Source organism: Fistularia commersonii, chromosome 16 (genome assembly GCF_037954325.1).
Source record: "Fistularia commersonii isolate RoL2024-O1a breed Wild chromosome 16, RoL_Fcom_v1.0, whole genome shotgun sequence".
Classification (NCBI taxonomy): Eukaryota; Metazoa; Chordata; class Actinopteri; order Syngnathiformes; family Fistulariidae; genus Fistularia; species Fistularia commersonii.
Genome location: NC_141299.1, coordinates 1462152 through 1485370, shown reverse-complemented (window position 1 = coordinate 1485370; position 23219 = coordinate 1462152). Strand labels below are relative to the sequence as shown.

Sequence of the window (23219 nt, the reverse complement as noted above, 5' to 3'; positions counted from 1 at the left end):
AAAACCAAAACAAACAACAGCGGGAGGAGAAAGACTCCTCCCCGAGCATTGTTTTTTTCCCCCCCCAAATTACCAGCTTCTGGAAATAAGCTTAAATCGATCTCTTGTGAAATGAAAAGGGTATTTAGAGACAAGGCCGGACAAGGAAACCTCTCTCTCGTGCACGGGTCGTCGGTTTCGTCGCAGCCGAGCAAGCGACGCCTTCCCGCCTCGTCTCGCTGAGCTTTTTTTACGAGATCGTCAGAGCCCCTCCGAAGCAATGTTGTTTGTTTTTACTGCTGCTTAAAAAAAAAGGAATTATAGGCAGGAGAATAAAAGGCAATAAATCCGGGAGGATTATTTCTGCTCGTGCTGAAAAAAGCCTGGTCAACTTCTCCTGACACTTTCGAATTTGCGCTTTCGCCAACATAACCTGGGCGAGGAACTTCCTCCCGGATCCCAAACAGCGATGTCCTGAGGGGACGACTTTTCAGATCACTTAGTTGGTTGTGAGATCCAGAAGAGCAAGAACACGCCAGACCGGGAAGAACGGTCCAGCTTTTGCCGAAGAACGCCGGTCGCTAAAAATCCCTGGGAGCATTTCCAAGTGTTAAAGCCGGAGCGCTGCTGCGAATTTCCACGTTTTTGTAGCACGTATCCTGCGCTCAGGGTTTCCAGTATGCTGGAGCCAATGGTAGCTTTCATTGGATGAGAGGCGGGGTTCATCCTGGACCAATCATGGGGCCGCCTACAAAAGCATTCAACCGTTCACTTGCTCATTCGTGCACCATGTAGAGAAATACAACCCCGAGAAGAAGAGGATGAAGAAGGACTTATATCCAGCGAGACTTTGAGACGTGGGGACAGGATGGACAAGCAGAGATCTGGGAACTCTTTTCTTTAATACATTTTTGATCTTCAAACTTCCCGGGATTTGGGTGCGAATGGAGCTCAGGGACGACTTCTCAGGTCCTGGCTCCGGCTTCCACCAGAGGATAGCGCTTCCTTTTGCTAGCTTTTCCCCGCCAGCTGTCATCTGGTCAGCTGAGCGGAGCTAGAAATTCACGATCTGTGCAAATCCAGCGGTGTATCGCTGGACTCCAGGCGGGGACGATCGCGTGGGTCATCTGGCAATCAAGCAAGCGCTTTTCTGCTGTCAGTATCTCCTCGGAGGACAGCTCGCTTCAGGGACACGGTATACGCTCACCATAGCTCTTGAAGGGAAAGAGATACATTTTTCAAAAAGCTGGCAATGATTCACTTTTTAATTTACCTTCATGGAGGTTTGTCCTGACGCATACCATTGGCAGACAACATTTGTTTTAATGAATGTTACGAGCGATGTCGGCGATAGGGGCTTTGAGTTCAGCTTCCGGGCAAAACCATACGAGCTAAAACAACCACGCGGCAGGTAATCTACGGCGCTGAACGACCGAGACGCAACAGAGTGCATATTTTACGAGCCCTGTCAGTTACATGACTGACCTCAGCTTGATGCTCCCAGCGCAGGGTCCTGGAGTCAGCAGTTTTCAGTACAACATTCCTAGAGTTGCCAAGAATAACTCAAAATCAAGCAAAAATACTTGGAATTTAGAGTTTGTATGCAGGTCGTACAACTTCTATTCATCCTTTGGACCCTCCCTAGGGATGGTTCTGGGGTTTACCCAGGGTTCAAGATACAGTACTCACCCTAAACCAAAGGAAGCTGCAGCCCAAGGCACTCGGTTTACCCTGCCACTGTACTCGCCAGCCAGCTCAGCACAGCGGAGTTTCGTGAGCCTTAAAGGGAGCCGCTGTCGGACCGGGGCACGGACTTTGCCCAAAAGCAGATGCCTAAGCATGAAGCGGCCCGAGGGGGATATTAAAATGCGGGAGCATTTACGGCAAACAGGGCCGCCTGGGATGCAGGTAGAGGCGCCGCCGCTGCGAAGCGCATTAAGGATGCGAGGGGGAAGATGAGGAGACCAGGACATGAGGATGCATATTTTGAGATTGGATAAGCGCCCGGCTGTCAGTATATCTGATGTCGGCATCAGATATATCCTGCTTCGGCCACGACGGAGAACCATTTACGGGGGCTGCGATATGTTCGAGGAGCTGGATAATGGGGCAGTAAAAGAAATTGAATTCCGAAAGCCAATTGGAGGATTTGTTAACAGTAATATTTTTCCCAAAAGAGGCAGAAGAAGGCGCTGGCATGGAAAACAGGCCAGGTCTGTGAAATGGACTGTTCCGAGCCCATCCTGGTTAGCTTCTTCCTTCTATCTGTTCTAGGCTGGATGAGAAGGTCCATGGTTGGATTCCAACAGGAAGCTGTGTGGAGTCTCCATGTTCTCCCCGACCACGAGTGAAGGCTTAGTGCTGTAGATACCCGATGAATGAATGATATTTTCAAAAACTTCATTCCACCATAAGCGAGGAAATTCCACAAACTGCTGTTTTTGGCTTATTTGCAGTGTCTGGACTCAACAGCGAAGAAAAAGTTTAAGTTAAAGATCAACATGGCTCGCCTGAACTGACAAGTCTCAGATCCTCCAAGAGCTAAAGGCCGAGGGAGGAGATCAAGCGGGACGAGAGAAGATCGGCACTTTTGAGAAATCGATCGACCCAAAGCGGCGTGCTTTGCGGAAAGAGGCGGCGGTGGACGGGCTACCCCCGAGCCGCGACAGCCGCCGGTGTCCTCGGGCGTCACGGAGGGAGGTCCCGCAGGAGGAGACAGCCCGGGAGAACACGGGAACATCGCTCAACGCTAAAGGATCAAGTCGCTTCCTGCTGACATGCTGGCGTTTGCGTGCTGTGAGGTCACCATGTGCTGCTCTGACAGCACAGCTAGTTAATATTAATGGCACACACATTCGCCACTCGTGGACATAAGGGCCGACCTCGCGACAAATCGCCAATGAAACAGAGGAAAATAACAGACAGCTTTCGACAGCTTCCATCCATCCATCCGGTTCCGTCACAGGACTTCCATCATTTCCGAATATCAGTCAGAATCTGGTCGGCGGTGTCCGATAAGTCGGAAGGAAGGACGGGATTGAAGGGATAAGCATACCATTAAATGCTGGAGCTGCTCGTTTGTTTGAAGATCACCTTGATGGAAAGGCGCTCCCATTAAAATTTTTCCTATGCTGGATGCTGGAGAGGCTCGTCTGCAAGAATGCATGAGCTCAACGCGACATCTACAAATCAGACCAGAAGGTCCTCGGTTGGAGGCCTTCGTGTGTGGAGTCTCCATGTTCTCCCCGTGTCTGCCTGGGGGTTCCTCACGGGTTCCTCTCATAGTCCAAACACATGGAGGAGGTTCACCGGAGACTTGTTTTTCTCGAAACGTGTCCCTGAGATGAACCCTCCCCTCTCACCCAATCACAGCTGAGGATCGGCTCCAGTAGCCTAGCAACAGGAGAAGCGGTATAGATGAATGAGTGAATGGATGTTGGGCCGGAGCTTGAGAAGCAGAGAAGGTTCCAGCCTGTGGGGAGATTTGGTCGCAAGAGACGAGGACAGGAAGCAGAAGCGGAAGAAACCTCGTGAACCGCGACGTCGTGACAACAAGCAACCCGCAAATGATGACGGGACGTGTCTTTTTTCCGATCGATCCGCGGCGAACGGCGAGGCGCGTCCCCGCCGCTGCTCCATCCCTCCCCTCCTAAACGCCGCCTGTTATTTTCACATCATCGATTTTCCTTTTCCCATCTTCCGGGTTCGTCTGCCGCGAAAAAACAACAAGAACGAACATGTAGCGGAATGCGGGTGAGAGAAAAAAACACAACAACGGGATGTTTTTGCGACTGAAAACGACGCCTTTGGTTAAATAAAGCAAAATAAACAGGCTCAGAAACAGTTCTGATCCTTTGTTTGGCTTAATTACAAGTGAGCGCCGCGCCTTTCTCTCTTGCAAACGGTAATCTAAACAGCCGATAGAAAGCCGCTGCCGCTGCTGGCTTCATCTCCGTTCTCCCGGCTGAACGGCGCGATCATCCAGATTCATTTCAATCTCCCGAGAACACGACAAATACGTGGCGCCGCGGGGGTGTGATTGATGACCCCGAAATAACAAAGTCCTCCCCGTTGTGCCGCGGGATGGTCTCCGATCCATCAACGAGGCCCCGCCAAGCCGCGATAATGCTCGGGTAACGACAAAAGTTCCACGCAAGCTTCACTTCACAACAACACCAAAAAAAAAAAAAAAAAAAAAAAAAAAAAGTCCCATGAATCACCCGTCTGAAAATAAGACGTGGAAAAATGGCTGCTGCAATCTGCGAGGCGGCGGAAGACGCCGCCGTCAACAACCGCGGCTTCTCCTTCCCATCGATCACTCCGTTCGACGTTTCCTCGACTCGTTTCGTTGTCGGTAAAATGTCAGCGACATCAGTGAATGAATGAAAATGGGAGCTAAGCAGACCAATCGACCCACTGTATCGAAGGGAAACGGAACGACAGACTGATAACTTCACCGCTGATCTGATGGTGGATTAAGAGAGGACACACACACACACACACACACGATGTCGGCTGTAGACTGTCACCGTCGCAGATGGTTCTCACCCCTCCGCCGTAGTGTCAGGCTGCAATTACGCTGTCCAATTGCACGTTGGCGGCAGGGCTTAAATAACCCGTTGCAGTTTTCTCCACACTCCCAACAATGGCCTCCGAATTGAACCGATCGTTAGGCGCCGGAGCTAACGATCGTTGACAACGTCGCATTTAGCGAGGGTGGGCGGAAGAAGAAGAAGAGCGCGGACCGGAGGGGAGGTGACGGGACGTTTACCGCCGACTCGGGGTCAAACATAGGTTGTGCAGAACCTAGCGTAGCTGATGGGACGCGGGCCGTGGGTTAGCCAGCGCAAATAGAAAAGAATAATGATCACTGCGCTGCTGAATGCTTGAAAAGAAGCTAATGTACCTCGCCACGCATGGCGGGAAACCAGAAGAAAGATTTTTCTTCCGTCGTGTGTAATTCCACGTGCTGCCGATGATAAATGGGTTTCATTCTCGGGTTCCAACTCCAGCCACAGGTCACTGAACGTCTACATGCTGCAAGTGCCTCCATCCCAAGGAGAGGGGGAATGATTGGATGCCACTATCTTCTTCTTCTTCTCCTCTCAACTTTTCCGTTCAGCGGTCGCCACAGTGAATCAACCTTCTCCATCTAACCCTATTCTCTGCATTCTCCTCTCTCACACCAACTACCTTCATATCCTCTCTCACTACGTACATTAATCTTCTCTTTGGTCTTCAAAAGACCTCTTGCCTGGCATCTCCAATTCCAGCATCCGTCTACCCATATATCCACTCTCTCTCTTCTGTACATGACCGAACCATCTCAGTCTGGTTTCTCTGACCTTCTCTCCAAAACATCTAACATGTGCTGTTCCTCTGATGGACTCATTCCTGATCCTATCCATCCTGGTCACTCCCAAAGAAAACCTCAACATCTTCATCTCTGCAACCTCTAGTTCTGCCTCCTGGCTTTTCATCATTTTAATTGTTTCTAGTCCATACAGCATCGCTGGTCCCACCACTATCTTGTACACCTTTCCTTTCATTCTGGCTGATAGTCTTCTATCACATAGAACCCCTGACACTTTCTCCACTCATCCCAACCCGTCTCTTCACCTCTTTTCCACATTCATCAGCTCTGCAAAGTACTCTTTCCATCTTCCCATCACTCTTCTAGCATCTATCAATACATTTCTCTGGATGCCTCTATATTGTTAGTAAATGAGAGGGTGAATTGTGTTAGGTCTCTATATAATGTTTGAATGAGTGCGTGAATGGTTTTATGTCTCTTTATGACATGTGGATGAAAGGGTGAATTGCTGTATGTCTCTATTTGGTGTATGAGTGAATGAATGGATGTACTGGCGTATGAATGAGCGAATGAATGGATGTATTCTAATGTGAATGAAGGGATGTATTGTGTGTGAATATGAGTGAATATGTGCATGTCTCTAAACGTGACCTGGTGCTGGACTGGCACCGGGTCCAGGGTGAACCCACTCCACTATGAACGTATGAATTGATATTTTGACTGAAGCAAAAGATTTATTTTCCTCATTGCCAATTCTTCTCTGTTCCCCTTGACCTTCTGTGAGGATCAATGCACGATGGAGGAAATAATGAGGGGGGAAGACGAAGAAGATGGAGAGGACGAAGGTGACCCAGACGGCAGTTTTGTTTGTGTGTGCGTGTGTGTGTGTGTGTGGCCCGACACAGAGGAAGGCGTGGTGCTTCATGGAGGTGACGGCCACATGTCACATCAGGAGGCACGATTATCCTTCAGGATTACACTTTAATCAATATAAAGCCGTCGTCGGCGCTCCCCGCTGCGCTAATCCCATCAAAGGAGCACTCTTTCTGCCTCTCAGCTTGTCGTCTCCCCATTCAGCGCTGCGTTTAATGCGCCGCAAAGCTGCATGTCAACTGGGCTCGTGCTCGGCGCCGCCGCGTCCCGTCCAGTCATTCAATTTGGCGGGGCGGATTGTGTCGCCGGCGAGCGAAATGATTGGGGGAAGATTTTAATGTGAGCGGTAATAGAAAAGCATGACCCTTCATTTAGTCGGTTATTAAACAGTAAGAGAGAGAAACCCTACCGTCATACTTTGTCTAACATTCAATCCCTTTTAGGTACGCATTTTAATGTTCATATTGGACTCATGTCACACGAGACTTTATCGGCCACCAATCTTCTCCTTCAGGCCGGTCCCTCCAGCCAATCATCTACCACCATCTGACACCATCTGACCTCCTGTCCTGTTCCCCTCCATCCACAAACCTCCTCCAACCTCAGCATCCTTCTCCATCCCTCTTTTGTCCATGTCCAAACCATCTCAGTGTGACTTCATCTGAAACCCTCTGAAGGTCTCCTTCCTGATCCTCTCCGTCCTCCTCGCTCCCAAAGAAGAGCCTCCACATCTTCATCCCTGCTGGAGAGTCTCACAAATCCATCTTCTCCGCCTTTCCGACCAACCGCCGCACGTTCCTCCGCCTCTCCTACCTCTGAACTGTTGACCCTGGGTACTTCACCTCCTCCGTCTGTAACCTCACCGCTCCTCTCGGGTCCCTCAACTGCAAGTGAGATCCATACGTCTTGTTCTGCAAATGCCATGATTTGTATTCTGGGGGACTCAGGGTCGAAGTGAGTTAAGATATACTCTATTGATCGACATGGGGAAATCAATAAATATAAATCGAGAGAATTAAAAGTAAGCAAAAGACATCCATAAATAAATAGACGGCAGAGCGAACGACAACAAGGATGAGAATAGACGACGGAGTGGGGAAAAAATGGTTCTGTAGTCGCATCCAATCCCACGGAGATTGAAAATGTATAAATCCCTCCTGCGAACATTTCTGCGCACACAATGAAGAGAAAACGAAGATATGGTAACGTACAACTCGGAAACAGGACAGCAGTGGTGTTCCGCTAATCTTGACCATTAGGTATGTCACCTTAATCCCTCGATTAGGAATCACAACAATTTATTAATCTAAATCTGGGGAGGGAGTGGCGCGTACCAATCAACACCCTGCGGGAAAGACGCATGGGAAACACACACACACACTCACACCAAGCTGTGTGTGTGGCTGGAGAGAAAAAGAAAGTGACAAAAGGTGTGGAAATGAAGTCACAGAGTGGGATAGAGTGAGAGAGAGCGGGGGGGCTTAAAGGAGGAACATTTGAGGTAAAAATAACTGAAGAGCCTGGAAGAGATAGAAAAGACGCTGATCTCCTGCCATCCATTCGTGCACGCATGTGCACGCATAGGGCCGCCAACGTCTGGTGTTTAAACATTGATAACGGAGCCGGGCCGGCGTGCACACACTCAAACCTCACAGATTGCTGCGTTATCCTCGCTGGCGGCCCGAGAGGCGCGAGTCATTCAGAAACAACCCCCGTTTTCTTCTTTCCCTTCCGTGCAGTAAACAAAGATGGCCGCCCGGCTTTCGAAGCGTCGAAACGCCACGACACGAGGACCAGACACCCGCCGTCTACTCGATCCTCGAGAGCAATTGGGTTTGTTACTCCCGGTCATCATTTCTCTCGGCGTTAAACCGCTGGCACACAAGTGGAACGGCTCGGGGATGAAATCTGGGGATCTGGGCCGCGGCCAAATTGCTGGATTGCATGGAGGGTGAGGGTGGGGGTGGGGGTGGGGGGGTCGATGCGGCTTATTCGGCTGCAAACAATGCAGAGCGGCGGCATCATGACACAGAAAAATAGTCAGTGGGTCACTTTTGCTTTGCTGGCACATCCCGGCCTGTGCAAGGGGAACGCCATGACCACACAGGAGGAGCGGTATATCGTTTTAATATTAATTTACGGCATTATTGTCTGTTATAATCAGCGCGGGTTGTATTTTCTGCACATCAGCATAACAATCATCCCGACGCCGACGCCGGGCTGTATTTACGACCACCGTCGGGATAAGATCTATGTGATGCTGACACGCTGGATAAATGACGCCTGTGCCGGTTCGCTCTTCTCCTGGAATCTCATTATGGTCTTTTTTAACTTCCGGAGATGACAAATTAGACATGCAGGGAAAGCAATGACCCGTCAGGACGCGCCGTCGCGCCGAAACGCCTTTGTTTTTGTTGAACGTCGACGCAAAAATATGACGATATGATCCTGAAATCAGGGATTACATCATGGAAACAGGATTGTGCGATGCAACCATAAAACTAGGCCAAAGTGATGGAGCCTAGTTACAATTTTAAACCCGATAGTGGTGTTAGCACCGAGGCATCCCCAAGAGAGATGACCATTTGTTGTGCATCCCTTTATGCACCGTCACATCCAACACACACACACACACACAGACACACACACACACACACACACATGCACACGCACACACATGCACACACACACACACACACACGCACCTGACAGTTGTCAGTGTGTCTGCACTCTGGCAACGGAAGTCTGAAACATTTATTGTATCTGATGGTTGGTATAATCCGCTCTGACAACCAACCACGCGGACACGTTTACACGAGAAAAAACCCTCCTCCGCCTTTCTATCGTGAAAGCACGGCGTTAGCAGTCGGGAGCTAATTGACTCTGAGACCCGGCCCAGGTCCGGGTTGCAGCTTCATCGACTCGCCGGCATGGCGCTGGAAATGTGGAACACGGCAAGATGATGCCGCAAAGACGCCGCGTGCATTAAAGATCTAGCACCCCTTCCCTCCTTTCACATTGTTTATTTTATCTTAAATCACCCCTACGAACACAACGCAGGATCCCGTCTATCCAGGAAAGAAGGGAAAAAATAGCTTTCTAGCGGCGGGATGAAAGGCGTGCGGCGCCGACTTGGAAATCGGGGGGCTATCCGTTATCTGATTGGCTGACGTGCGGAGCTGTCGGTGGATTTTAGTTGCCGGGGAGAGTGGGGAGATAATGGCACGGAGTCAGCAACTTCTGAGAACTGCAGGGGCTGTTTAGAAGAGAGAGAGAAGCAGAAAGACAGTTTGGGTCTTGTTTCCATCGTAGCCGTTTCGAGTCGAACGTGAAATCGCCGCTTCTACGTTTTGCAGCTTCACCTTCGCCGCGTTTTACGGTTTCCTGGAATTCTCCACGCCGCCGTGACCCCCCCGTCCCGCTCCGCCCTGCAACCCGGCGTTTGCCACTTGCATCCCATTTCGAGCCTTTATCGCGTTTGTACGGTAAAAACGATACGCAACCTGCATGCGTCCATCGCGGACAAACTGACGCGTGAGATATTTTACCGTCTCGGCTGATGCAGGCTTTTACTGACCGCCTTTTTTCCCTCGCTATCATCTGAATATTAGCTTAAATACAAAACGTCACAAGCGTATCCAGATTGTAGTTGTATTCATGAGGTGGTGTCACTTTAATTTATCAACTGTTACATCCATTGCGGCAGCAAAATGAATCAAAAACAGGCCATCGCCGATAGCGACCGTTGCAGACGGCCCCCGTCTGGACGTTGCAAAGACTGCAGACGTCTCCTCAGCGCTCCAGCGTTAGCGGATTTACTCCTTCCGTCCTGTCTTCTGGGAGGTGTCCACCGGCTTATGAAATATTTCAAAGGGCCTCATTCATTTTCTTCCCTTAATAGCCGCGCTAGTTTCCAAAGAAATCACACGCGTATCTGCGAGTTCATTTGAACGCTCGAGCCGGCTCCTCCAATCAGAGGAGGCTTCTGCGAGCCGACAATGGGGCTGATTGGAGCCATTCATGGAAGGCGATGAAGTTCATCTAGTCGGAGAGTCCCGGTGTCACAGACTTGGTTTGTTTTTTTTCTGTACTTTTCTGATCGCTGAATACGCGGTGATGAAATATTTTCTTTCGGAGAAGCTCCGAGAATGAACAGGATTCTGGGGGTGATTGTCCATCACGCCGGACAGTCGGTGTGGAGAAAAGGAGGTCAGATACGACGGGCGGAGATGATTAATGCCTCTGGCGAGGGCGGAAAACACAGCGGCTCAAAAGGTGCGTTCGGTTACAATCTTCTTCTTTGCAGTCATCTCACCTTCTCCGCTGTATCCTAACAACAACTGACCTCCTGCCCTCTCTGGTCTTCCTCCTCACTTGCAGCTCCAAGCCAACCTCCTTCTACATTTCTGCATTCTGAGGCAACCCTTCACCATCTCATCGACGCGTCTGGACGATGAAGCTCCAGCATGTGTTTGGTCTGTGGGAGGAACCCTGAGGAACCCTGAGGAACCCCGCGCAGACACGGGGAGAACATGGAGACTCCAACCAAGAAAGGCCTCCAACCTTCTTGCAGAAGCTCTAACCTCCGATGGACCAAGCGGTACGTCATCTCGGACAAAGCTGCTCCAGAATCATCTCTGCATTTCCTGCTTCGCTCCTCAGCTGCTCTGATTTGCTTCTCGACTCAATTGTGCCTTTTTTTTCCCTCTCTCTTTTTATCGAGTGTTTTGTGTTTCTGCCGGCGCAGCTGTGACCGTCTTCTCCAAGGAGGCCTGCCTGTCACTCCATGGCAAGAAATGTTAATAACGCAGCTGCTTTTCCAGTATCAGTAGTCGGAGCAAATTGAGTCTTGTCACAAAAAAAGCTACTGTCGGAGCCCCGGGAGTCGGGTTTTGGCACGAGGAGGAATGGCGGGCACAAGAACTTCACGCAGCTGACGACAAGGAACAGCTCTCGCCCGTGGTTGCATTAACAGATAAAGCGGTGCGTTTGAAATATCCTTGGCACTTAATGGAGCTGCGGATTTACGTGCAATAACGGAAAATGGATTCGATTCCATCGTTGATGTTTTAGCGGCGCATGTGGAATCACAAACCAGCTGCTCTCCACGCGAGGGGCAGGTCATCGATGCTGACAGAAGACGATAAATAAAGCAGGGAGCGAAGCGGACGTTCTGTCCTTGACCACTTTTAGCGTTAGCATTCATATATTCGATATTGATACTTTGACACAGGGTCACCTGGGGGGGCCGAGCCAATACCAATAGAAACGCAGACAATCATTCATCTGGGAACAATTCCTGTGGGAGGAACCCACGCGAGAACATCCAGGCTCTGCACAGAAAGAGTGAGTCCAACACGACACCAAATCACCGACAAGCATACGAGCATTCTCCTGAGCAGACAGCTGAAGCCCCCAAGGTTGAAGACCCAAGAAGACGGACTTTGGGTTCTCGCACATGCATGTACAAATGAGACGGGATGCACTTATGAAAACCAGTGTCAGAGTTGGATCCAAGAACAGCAGATCTGGGCTTTCTCCAGGCCGTGTTGAGGACCAGAGGATCCAAAGCCAACGAGAAAAACAGCCAACCTGTGTGGAGGGAAGGCCTGGCTTCTCCTAGAGCTCAACACAGTCATTTCCCCTCCGAGATTGGAGAAGATTTCTGGCTCCTGATGTTGGCGTCCAAAACACAGCTGACCGGAGGGGAAACGTGTAGCAGCTTTGCACATTTAAAGCTATTCATGAAAAAAAACTGGCTAAATACGACATTAAATAGACAACACGGGACAGCAGGTAGAGGTCCCGGGCTGGATACCTGCGATGGACGTGCATGAATAACTTATATCTGAGTGTTTGGGGGATATAGAAAAGACAGGCAATACATCAGAATCATTTTTGTGAATTTGTACATCAGGTGGAGGTGGGACTCCATCAGGGATCAGCTCTGAGCCTCTTCTTGTTTGCAGTGGTGATGGACAGGCTGACACATGAGGTTCGACAGGAATCTCCATGGACCGTGATGTTTGCAGATGACATTGTGATCTGTCGTGAGAGCAAGGAATAGGTGGAGGAACATCTCGAGAGGTGGAGGTATGCTCTGGAAAGGAGAGGAATGAAGGTTAGTCGCAGCAAGACGGAATAGATGTGTGTGAATGAGAGGAACCCGGTTGGAATGGTGAGGCTACTTGGAGTGGAGATCAGGACATTTGAGGATTTCAAGTACTTGAGGTCAACAGTCCAGTAAAGTAGAGAGTGTGGAAACAACGTGAAGAATCAGGTTCAGGCAGGCTGGAATGGGTGGAAAAAAGTGCCAGGGGTATGAAGAGATAGAAGACTATGAGCCAGAATGAAAGGAAAGGGGGAAGAGACCGTGGTGAGATGCTCTACAAGCAACAACAATGACCAAAAGACAGGAGGCAGAGCTAGAGATCGCAGAGATGAAGATGTTCAGCTTCTCTTTGAGAGTGACCAGGATGGATAGGATCAGGAATGAGTCCATCAGATGTTAGATATTCTGGAGATAAAGTGAGACTGGGATGGTTGGGTCATGTACAGAGGGTATAACATATATAACAATATACCATATTCTCTTCAATAGCATCTGGCAGCTGCTCATCTGATTACACTATTTATACTTGTATATTCTGTAAAATCGTTCATATACATCTCTATATTATCCATTCAATAGAGTTACTGTATAAGAAATCTGTATATTTATAGTTCCATCTGTACATTGCCATCTATTAATCATATTAATCACTCCCTATTTGTACATACTTAGTACATAATAATTATCCACCATACTAGCATTAGCTGAAAAAACTGCATTTCTTCTGTAAATACTGCATTTATCTGTAAATACCGCACATTCTGTGCATATGCACCTCTGCTTTTTGCACTTCTGACTCGATGCTAACTGCATTTTGTTACTCTGTATCCTTACATGTGTAATGACAATAAAGTTGAATGTAATCTAATGTTGGTGGACAGATGCTGGAACTGGAGGTCCAGAGGAAGACCAAAGAGAAGATTGATGGACGTAGTGAGAGAGTACATGAGGGTAGTCGGTGTGAGAGAGGAGGATCCAGAGAATAGGGTTAGATGGAGACGGTGGATTCATGGTGGTAACCCCTGACGGGAAAAGCCCACAGGGAAAGAAGAATTTGTCACGGGGTGCAGGACATGTATGACTGAGACAAAGTGATGGCCGAGATGAAAAGAGAAGTGTTCATGTCCAAACTATGGTGAAGATCCGGGTAGAAGGTTGCTGATGGTGGAGCTGCCAGGGAGGAGGTCTAGAGGAAGACCATAGAGAAGATGTGTGGACTTTGAGAGAGAGGATATGAAGTTAGTTGGTGTGAGAGAGGAGGAGGAGGAGAAGAGTGAATCATTTGCATGTTTCCCCTTTCTGTGCTTCTTAAAGTTCCACAGATCTCAGTCTGGGTTTCATACTGCATGAAAATAGGTTTCACGCTAGGCCAAGGTGACACCGTTTGCCAGAGCAAAACCCCTAAAGGGGCCACACAAGACAAAGAGGAAGAGCGAATACAGGAGAAATGCAGATTCCGATAGCCGAATGAAAATAATGATCTAGTTGCGTGTCTGCGGACGGCGGGCGCCTCGGACGGGCGGCTTTTTCCGAGACCTGAAGCAATAACGCTTCTCGAGATCCACGCAAAGCAAAAGAATGCAACCTCCTCCCGCTCTTCTAAAATGTCATGTGAAGTGCTGAGCTTCGGTGGGGAGACAGAAAGCCGTCCCTGACATTCACTCAGGTCTTTTGGAGATGGAGGGTTCTGCATTTTCTTCTTTTTCGGAAATGTCGAATTAATATTGTAATAATCAGCCAAGGGATGCAGAGCCGGCGCCGTTCCCCTGCAGCAGGAACTGTATCCTATTACCTTGGTGCTTCAAATCAATACCATCACACACATCTAGGCCAAAGTCCACGGTCCCTGGCGGTGTATTATATAAGAAAAGAGTGTAAAAATGCTGACATATGGAAGTGTCTGCTGAGTGTCCACCGAGGAGAGTCCAAAATCCAAAAACTGGAAAGAACAAACACTCACAGGTGGAGGAGCAAACAAAGTTCGAGGCTCATTAAATCCGCTAACTCCACCGAGGCCAAAGCCTCGGTGCTTCTCAGACGAGAAAAGGTTGACTGGGAAAAAGCATGTGACCGCTCACACACACACACACACACACACACACACACACACACACACACACACACACACACACACACATAAAGCGCTCATATCTCATCAGCATGTGCTGCAAGTCCACCGCCTGCAAAGGATTCATCTAATGATCTGAATTCCTGAGCTTCATGCAACACATTAGCTAAACCTTCCCCCCACAGAAGGATGGTTTCAAAGCTACAGAGGAGATCAAATGGGTGCAGAACATGCATGCACATGCGCGCACACACGCACACACACACACACACACACACACACACACACACACACACACACACACACGCACACTGTATACACTTCCACTTCATCTCCAACGTGTGGGCTTTTACTCCTGGGAAGCGCCACTAAACCAATAACTATCTTCACAGCAACACAGGTTTGTGCGCTACGTGTGTTTGTGTGTGTGTGTGTGTGTGTGTGTCTCGAGGTGTTTTCCTGTGACAGAGGTTGGGATTCACACAAGCAGAAGCTGAAGTCCTCACAGGTGCGCAGGTGCTTGCTAACACAACAAACAGAACACGAGAATAATTGGCTGGAAAATGAAACCCCGAGCGTTGCAGAAGATGATGTGAAGAAAAGGAGGAGGATGTGATGAAGAGGAGAAGGACAAGGAGGAGTTAGAAAACGGGAAATTTGTGTATGCTTTGCCCGTATGCTGATGTACCTTCATGCACGGACGAGGGAACACTCAGGTTTAAGTGCTCACCCTTTGTGGACCACAGAAGGAGACTAAGGTGCCTTGGAGGCCCCTGAGGAGAAGATCATGCGTCGAGACATGAGTTCCTTGACCTTCCCGACCCTCGAACCCATGTCCGTCTCTATCGGCGGTCCAGGTAGAAGGCCACTGGTATCCGTCCAAGGTTCCTGCACCGGCGTTTCTTCACCGTGTCTATAAGCGGTCGCTCACTTGGCGAAAGCTGGCTTTCTGTAGATCATCTCAGAAGGTTCTGTGGTCCAGACCCTCTCTCCGTGAAAAGTGTCAGCAGAGAACTCGGTGACGGATAAAAAAACAAAAGCTGGTCTAGATACGGAGCGCGCAGAGCACGCGCTGGCTGGATCTTTGGCCCCTCGCAGAGGGCGGCCACTTCCAACACTCCAACGGGAAGTTCCTCACTCCCAAATCCAGCCTATGAGGAAGCGGTATTTGAGGGTGAGGGGGTTCCACGCAGGAAGTCCCATGTTCCCCTCAGCTCCTCGCACAACAGACTCTGTTTTTTCCTGCCTGTCAATGCCAGGAACCCATGAAGAAGCAGTGGGGATACAACATGGGGGAACAATGTAAGGATGGACCTTGCTAGCTTCCTCAGTGTCGCTTCTTGAGAAAACGTCCGGTCGGGTTTCTTTATATCTGTGCGGGAACTCCGTTTTGAATGTCAGAAGCCGTCCTACGATTAATTTTCAGGCACCACAAAGGCCCGGAACATCATTGTTCCGTGTCATTTTTGCATGATACGTCGTATCACACGCTTGTATTTGAGGAACTAAAGCGTTTGATGGGTGATGAATCTAGTTGAAGGTAAAAAGCAACACAGCTGTGCTGCCGGCCTTCGTCCACAAAGAACAAAAGGGAGATCCTCAGAGTTTCCATTGTTCCTCATATCTCCACGGCGACGACCTCCGTGAACCTCCTCCAGCCGGCCTCACCCACACACACGCACCCGCCATGGAAACTCAAAGGGCACAGAAAGCTAGCGGGCATTCCAACCATCCAAAGAAGTGGGATGAAATGTGGACTTTCAGTTGACGTCAGAGCAAAGCGTTGATCTGGACCGTGTGCGAAAGGGATGGCAGACGAGCTGCAAGCTTCTGTAATACTTGCGATTTCATTCATTTATTCGTTATCGATGCCGGTTTTTCGAGGCGTGAGGCGGGGCTCGGCCTGGACCGCTCCATCACGGAGACCTACAACCACTCACTCATTCCTTCACGCATCACAGAGGCATGATGTGTCTCGTGGAAACATCGGAGAAGGTTGTGATGCGCAGCTAATCTCGAAAACTCTTTTCTACTGCTCACTTTGTGTGATCCAACAGGTTTCACTCCTATTTTTGGCTTTGCCTTTTTGCATTCCAATCCAGGTAATCCTGCTCTTTTGTTCCAACGAACAATGAGTACTAGGTTGTGCAGAGCACCCAGGTAAGCCACCATAATCTAGACCCGCCCGAAAACATGGCAGTTCTATTCGGAAATTACAGATAAAACTGGAGAAACCTCTGGGATGAGGGCTGAAACATCTTCAAGGCAAGAAATTCAAGTCCAGTGGCAATTCACCGTGACCTGGATGGCTGGGAACCTCCGCGGCCAATCTCGAAAACCCAGTTTGGTGCATGAATGTTGGATTCTAACCGTCAGCCCGAACCCCCCGTGCATGACTTTTTTTACTCAGCAGCAGACAGACACTCACCTCCCCACTGAAGCTGAAAGGAGGGAAGGTACCTCCAGCTTCAGGATGCCGGCGTGGGGAGCCATGAGAGCACACGAGAGGAACAGCATGGCGACCGAAAACCGGATTAGTAATTCCACCCCAAGGCTTTCACTCAGCTCACAAGTGTGTGCTTTTGGCTTCTTTGACTGGCACACACACACACACACACACACACACACACACACACACACACACACACACACAGGCGCGTGCGAGATCGGGGAGTCCCTCGTCTTCAGACAGCAGAGCTCAGAACCCCTGAAGCTCCTTGGCTTTGGCTCTGCCGCTTATTTGACGAGAGAAATCTTTGGAGAAAAAAATGAATAAAGAAAAAAAAAAAGTTGGGATGAAACAACAAGCAAAACAAAATAAAAAAAACACTCCAAATTAGCAGAACTCTACATCGCTCATCCTCGGGACATTTTAGTACACACACACACAGATACACACATGTGCTGGTCCAGCTTTGTTTTACGGTCTAGATGGCTGCGACGTGCAGGAATGAGGATCACATAGCCACATAATCTGTCTGCCATCATGGCTCTGAGGGCCAGCAAAGGTACCGGGGGGCCTTTCCGGCTGGATATGAAGGTCTGAAGAACACGAACCGCATGGATCCGCCGGGCGATCGGCCAGTCGTGATGGATCGCACGCACTCTGTGCTGGAAAGGCAGGACCCTTGTGAAGTCATGTACCATCTTTAGGATCCTACATTGGGGTGACTTTGTGTGCAAAGAGGTCTCAGCTGATCTCTGAGAGACATTTCAAATCATCTTATGTTTCGCACGAGATCAATTCGGGAACATCCGTGGGGCCGAAACAATTATCACAAAGTAACTATTATCACAATTTGCAAAGCCGTGGGTTAAAGTTCACGGAAAAAGGCGCCGTTTCCATGGAGACGGAGTAAACGCGACGCTTCGTGAACAACGGTGGCACCGGCAGCGTCCGGGGTTTTAAAGTTCCTCACAAAATCACAGCGCCATTTACTGGCCTGGCATGTGTACTGCAGCGCCTCAGGCGCTTCCCACAAGTCCAGTGTGCAATGAGCTAACCGTGCAACGTAGCTGCTCTATGATATATATTTATACATCCGCCCCTCCAAGCACTATTTCAGGTTCCAACATTTTGCTTGACACTTGAGAAGATCAGCATCCAACCATCCAAACCCCCACCCTCCTCTGAAGCTCCGTGAGAAAGCAAATGTCAAGAACTTTACATACATGCACCATTCTTCACAGCAAAAGAAAAACATCCATCTTCAGGAGGGAGAAAAGAAACGGTTCCTGTCGGGCCAGGATTCGAAGGGAGTCCGTATTCGTCCGCGTGCTCTCAAAATATTATGACACGTGTGTGAGATAAGAGTTCACACACGTCGTGGGTGTCGGGCCAAAATGGCGGCGCTGCTCGTTTTGATTTTCCTGAAAAGCTGACATTTGTCAGGTTTGTCAGCGTCATCACACACCGCAGACTGCGCTTCCACAGGACGCTCGCAGCCACCAGCTGCTGAGTTGCACTGAGTCAACCCCACACACACACACACACACACACACACACACACACACACACACACTAACACATATACACATTTACACATGCACATTAAAAACATAAACAAACAGACACAGCTGGGAACTGTAAGCTAATGTGAGTCAATTCTATCCCACAGTATTTTATATGTGTGTGTGATAACAATGCACCCGTTAATCTGCATATGGAAAGATAATGTGAGCGAACGACATACATACACACACACACACACACACACACACACACACACACACACACACACACGCACGCACACGCACGCACACGCACGCACACACACGCCTGTGTGCAAACGGGAATACTTTGCCTTTTTAATGCCATACAGCCCACTTCTTTCAGCCGACCGTGGCCGATGATGTGTGACAGGCGAGCGCAGCAGCGCCCCAGACCCAATGTGAAGACATGCACACACAAAACGAGCAAAAATCAAAAGCGGAGGAGGAAGAAGAGGAGGAGAAGGAGGAGGAGCGAGTCCGAGAAGTGTGGACATTTAATGCATGCAGGTTGCAGTCGAACCTGCGTGGAACCGAAAGGAAAGTTCCACGTATGACGGCTCCAGTCAATGAACATCCATCTCCGGTGCAGCTCATGGTGCCTGCTCGGTTTACTTACTCCAGGATGTGTGTCATGTAACCTCATTTGTGTGTGTTTGTGTGTGTGGCTAAAACAACATCAGGACAGGCTGGCAGGGTATTCTCTAAAAAACATGACACAAATAACCAACAACTGGAGTAGAGAGGGGCGAAAGCAGCTGATGACTCTCAGGATGGAGAGAAGAGCGGAGGGAAAGAGGGGTTTCCTTTGTAAAGTGTGTGTGTGTGTGTGTGTGTGTGTGTGTGCATGCCTTTCCTGCGGCATATGATTATTTCACAGATGCTGGAGATCCCAAAGCCCACGGCAAACCGGGGGTTGTTAAAAGGCAGCCCAGACACAAACGTGGAAAGCGGGGAAGCAAACAGTGGATGTGAAATGCTGGAAATGAGAGGAGTGTGTCGGGTGCGGCAGGAAAGGAGTAGAAGAAGTGTGGCCTTCCCTTACCTCTCAAGGTGTGCGGTATCCTTTTAGAGGAAAAATCTTTTAGAGAAGTGTGCACGCGTGGGCCGGGCTGAACGCGCCCTCGCTGGCGGCGGCTCGTGAGAAGCGAGCGCCGGTGCCGGAAGGCAGACGGAGCCGGGAGAGCCGAGCGCAGACTGAGTGGGATGGGAGAGTTTACTGCTTCCTCACATCGGGGCAGCTGACTGGAAACGCCCACCTCAGATGCGGCGAATCGTCCGCCCGTTGTGAGAACACGCCGTCCGGGGCCCGCGGGGAATTTGGCGCCGAAGGCGGCGGTTAATCTGAAGGGGTCGGGGGGTGATGAAGATGAGGGCCCGGCTGTGCCCAGAGATGACGGCCAGATCGTGGAATATCACAGAGAGCTTGTCAGGTACTAATATATCTTGTGATGTCTGCTTAGATGCTGGACGGCTTTTCTACACACATTCATTCATCCGTGATCCGTGCCGGCTGCAAGCATTCACCCTCTCATTCACACTTTTCTCCTACATAGGTTCTCCCAAGAGAAGCCCCTGCATGTGTTTGAGGGACCCGGAGAACCCCGAGGAACCCCAGGCTTCCCGTGGGAATCCAACAGCGGGAAGTTCCTGCACCCTCACCAAAACATACATATATTCCATTAAGTACAGGTTTTGAATTGAGTCTTGCAATAAATGCAAGTCACTGCATTCTGGTGGTTCTGGGCCACTGGATGGTGTCCGCATGTCGCCTTCTCATACGTGCGGACACATATCGGATCGTCGTCGCCGAGGGCAACCGATAAATAAACGAAAAGGTGAAAAAGGACCTGCTCCCTCTCCGCGTGCCCCTGGGACATTCTTAAAGGAGAATCCTAGGAGGGAAGATTCACCTCCCGTGTCCACAGCAGAACCGGAACCGGGAAGGAGGATCTCCGGCCAAAGAGGCTGTTCATCAGGACCACGGGGAAACAATGAAAAATACAATAAAACAACTTATTATTTCCTGATGAACTGAGTGTTAACTTCTGCTTTTCATTTCGAGCGAGAGCCTCCTGCAGAGTGGAGCGTTCGTAGAGGGGAGATGAAGTGTATCAGACTTCAGGACATGCTTATCATTCTTGGAGTGCACCCTTGCCTGTCGCTCAACATGCCTTAATTTTCCCTTCGTTGCCCTCCTGGGAAATGGCGCGGGGGCGGAGGGCGGATGGGGGGGAGAGGGTCGTTTCGTGTCATGGAGCTTTGAGCCGCCACACCACCCACCTCCAGCCGTGAGAGCCGCATACCTCCCGGGACAAAGCCTGCCTTGATAAAGACCAATTCCCCAGCTCGGTGCGTCCACAGTGGCCCGCATTACCGCCGCGCCGGCGGCTTGGAGGTCCGCTTCTCATGACATCCACCGGGAGGATGCTCCAACCGGGATGATGCTAGTTCCCCACCGATACACGAATATCTCTGACCAAGAGGTGATTTTCCAGGGGTTGGAAAATATTGAACAAATATACGAGGACATCCCGGGCAGCCCTACCACCCGGAAACAATTCCCTCCGAAAAGTCGTCACTTAACTGATCCGAGTCCCTCCCACGGACCGAACCTGAGACGAGTCCCCCGTCCATCTCCGCCACAAATTGCCACGTACAGGAAATGTGCCGGATCCAGCATCGTCAAGAACGTTGCGGCGAAGCCCGGTCACCGAAAATACAAACACGTAATATCCATAAAACACTCTGACTAGGCTGTGGAAGCAGAACACACGCTCACTCACCCTCCTCGTTTAATCTGAATAAATGACCTGCAGGTCACCGCGTCTGCACTGAAATCCCGTTTTGCCGGGTCATGAATTATTAAACAATGTGTGCGAGGTTCCACATCGTTAGAAACCCACGGGATTAGATGTGGGCTTCGGCTCCGCTCGTTCGGGAGTTGGTGTGTGGAAAAAAAAAAACAGATGGAAGGATAAACATCAGTGTGATGATGGTGATATGCTGGGGAGGCTACACGACCAACCAGGACCCGGGGAGAAAAGCTTAGCTCACCACAGGAAGTCCTGCACCTCACACACACACACACACAGACACACACACACACAAACGCACACACGCGCAAACATGCACACACGCACAGTATCAGCATCATCGCTTCAACATGACTCCACCACCGAGTCAGGCAGCCCAAGTGAATCTTGGACGCTGGAACCCACATCCGTCCGTCGATGCATCTTTGCAGCTGACCGCCTGAGCTCTGCAGCAGAGGCGGCGGACCGCCGTGCACGAACACCATCCCATTTACAAACCCCTATCGGCGACGTGCACAGAGGGGGAAAAAAACCCAACATGCACACCTGTCATTTCCTATTTTCCCCGCTGCATAGAGGTACTGCGATCGTAAACGCGCGCACACACACACACACACACACACACACACACACACACACACACACGTTTGGCACTAAAAACACACTCTCCATCATCATTTCAATCAGATCAGCGCGTCTGGTGGAAAACAAACAACTCCCAGTTAGGCAGCGAGGAGGCAGCGTCGCTTTTGCCCATTCCGAAAGGAATTCCAGAGAAGGTAAATAGTGTCTTACCGCTGGAATAGCAGACGGACCGCCTCGGCTGGGAGTCAGATGAAGAGATGCTCCTGCGAAGGCAGGGACGGAGCTTCTGGACCGCCGAGTAGACATCTTGCTTGACAATGTCGCCTCCTTCTGGCCGAGCTGGGAATGACAGGGAGAAGAGGATCTGCGATGGCTTGTTTTCATTTTCATCCAGGATGATGAAAAGACACTAATGAGACACTCCCTGGAGGTTTTTTTTTTTCTTTTTTTTTTTTTTAATTCAACCCGGACAAGAAATCGTCTGCAAGTTGGAATTTCAAGCAAAATGATCAGCAGGGTGTCGGGAGTGCATGCAGGGTAGGGAGTTGGAATAGGAAGAGGAGGATGCGGCAGTAACGTGCGGGAATATGTTTATCTGCCGATTTTGTCGCACTTGCAAGCATTGAGAGAGGAATATGGGGGCAGGGAGGGGGTCTACCTCTTTGAAAAGGCTCTAAAAAGGCCCAATCCCCCTCCCCACCCCCTACCATCTGGCCCAAGACATGTCATAAATATAGCATAATCCAGATTTGCTTAATGCCGCCATAAGCCAACGCTTTGACAAAAAAACAACAACATGAAAACATAACATTTGTCCACAATGGAAAAATTAAACTGAAATTGGGAACGTCATCTACTATTACTGTCGTCCTCGCATGGCGCATACGAAGCACCAGGTGGGATGCAGGACAATGTGATGTCACAAAGGGGATTGTGATCGGGGAGCTGTTATGTCACAGCACGCTGAATGTGACCAGTCTTCACTTGAAGCAAGCGGTATCATAATTGTGTGCGTGCAAAATCCTGGTCTAATGTCAACCGCTCATGCTCTGAAAGAGGGCGATGTATTCAAAACGAATGTGCCGTGGTCTGTCTGCATTTGGCTGCAGAAGTACCTCTATTTTAACGGTGAACCCTTGAGCTTATAATACTGACAGTTTACAAGCATCAATCGCTCAATCATTTTCAAAGAGTGGCATGATGAATGAAAATTGTCATATTACCTCTTTACCTGTGTTTTTTCAATCTAGTAAGGTGTATTTGAAATATTACAAGCATATTCATCGCCATGTTTTAAAAGTAGTTTACCAACCCACCAGACTGGCTAAACGTGGTTTATTTAAAGAACTACAAAAATGGCCTCCCATACGATTTGGAGGATGGGCCCCAGATCAAATCGGTGTCTCAATATGTGCCTGACAAGTAATACGTGAGCGGCTATATTGTTTTATTTATCGGAGATTCTTTTTTCACTTAAAAGTT

General features: G+C 49.6%; 1 protein-coding gene across 2 annotated transcripts in view; it reads right to left on the bottom strand.

The window, feature by feature from the left end:
- kank4 (KN motif and ankyrin repeat domains 4) overlaps window positions 1-22345 on the bottom strand; it is an 82989-nt gene extending 60644 nt beyond the window's left edge. The window contains exon 1 of one of the 2 annotated variants that reach the window (XM_086162047.1): window positions 21948-22345. The gene's annotated coding sequence lies outside the window, so the exon portion shown is untranslated. Of the gene's footprint in view, window positions 1-19381; window positions 19520-21947 lie in introns of those variants that run through there. The other variant, XM_086162048.1, reaches the window with a different exon arrangement.
- Between the last annotated feature and the right edge of the window lie 874 nt (window positions 22346-23219).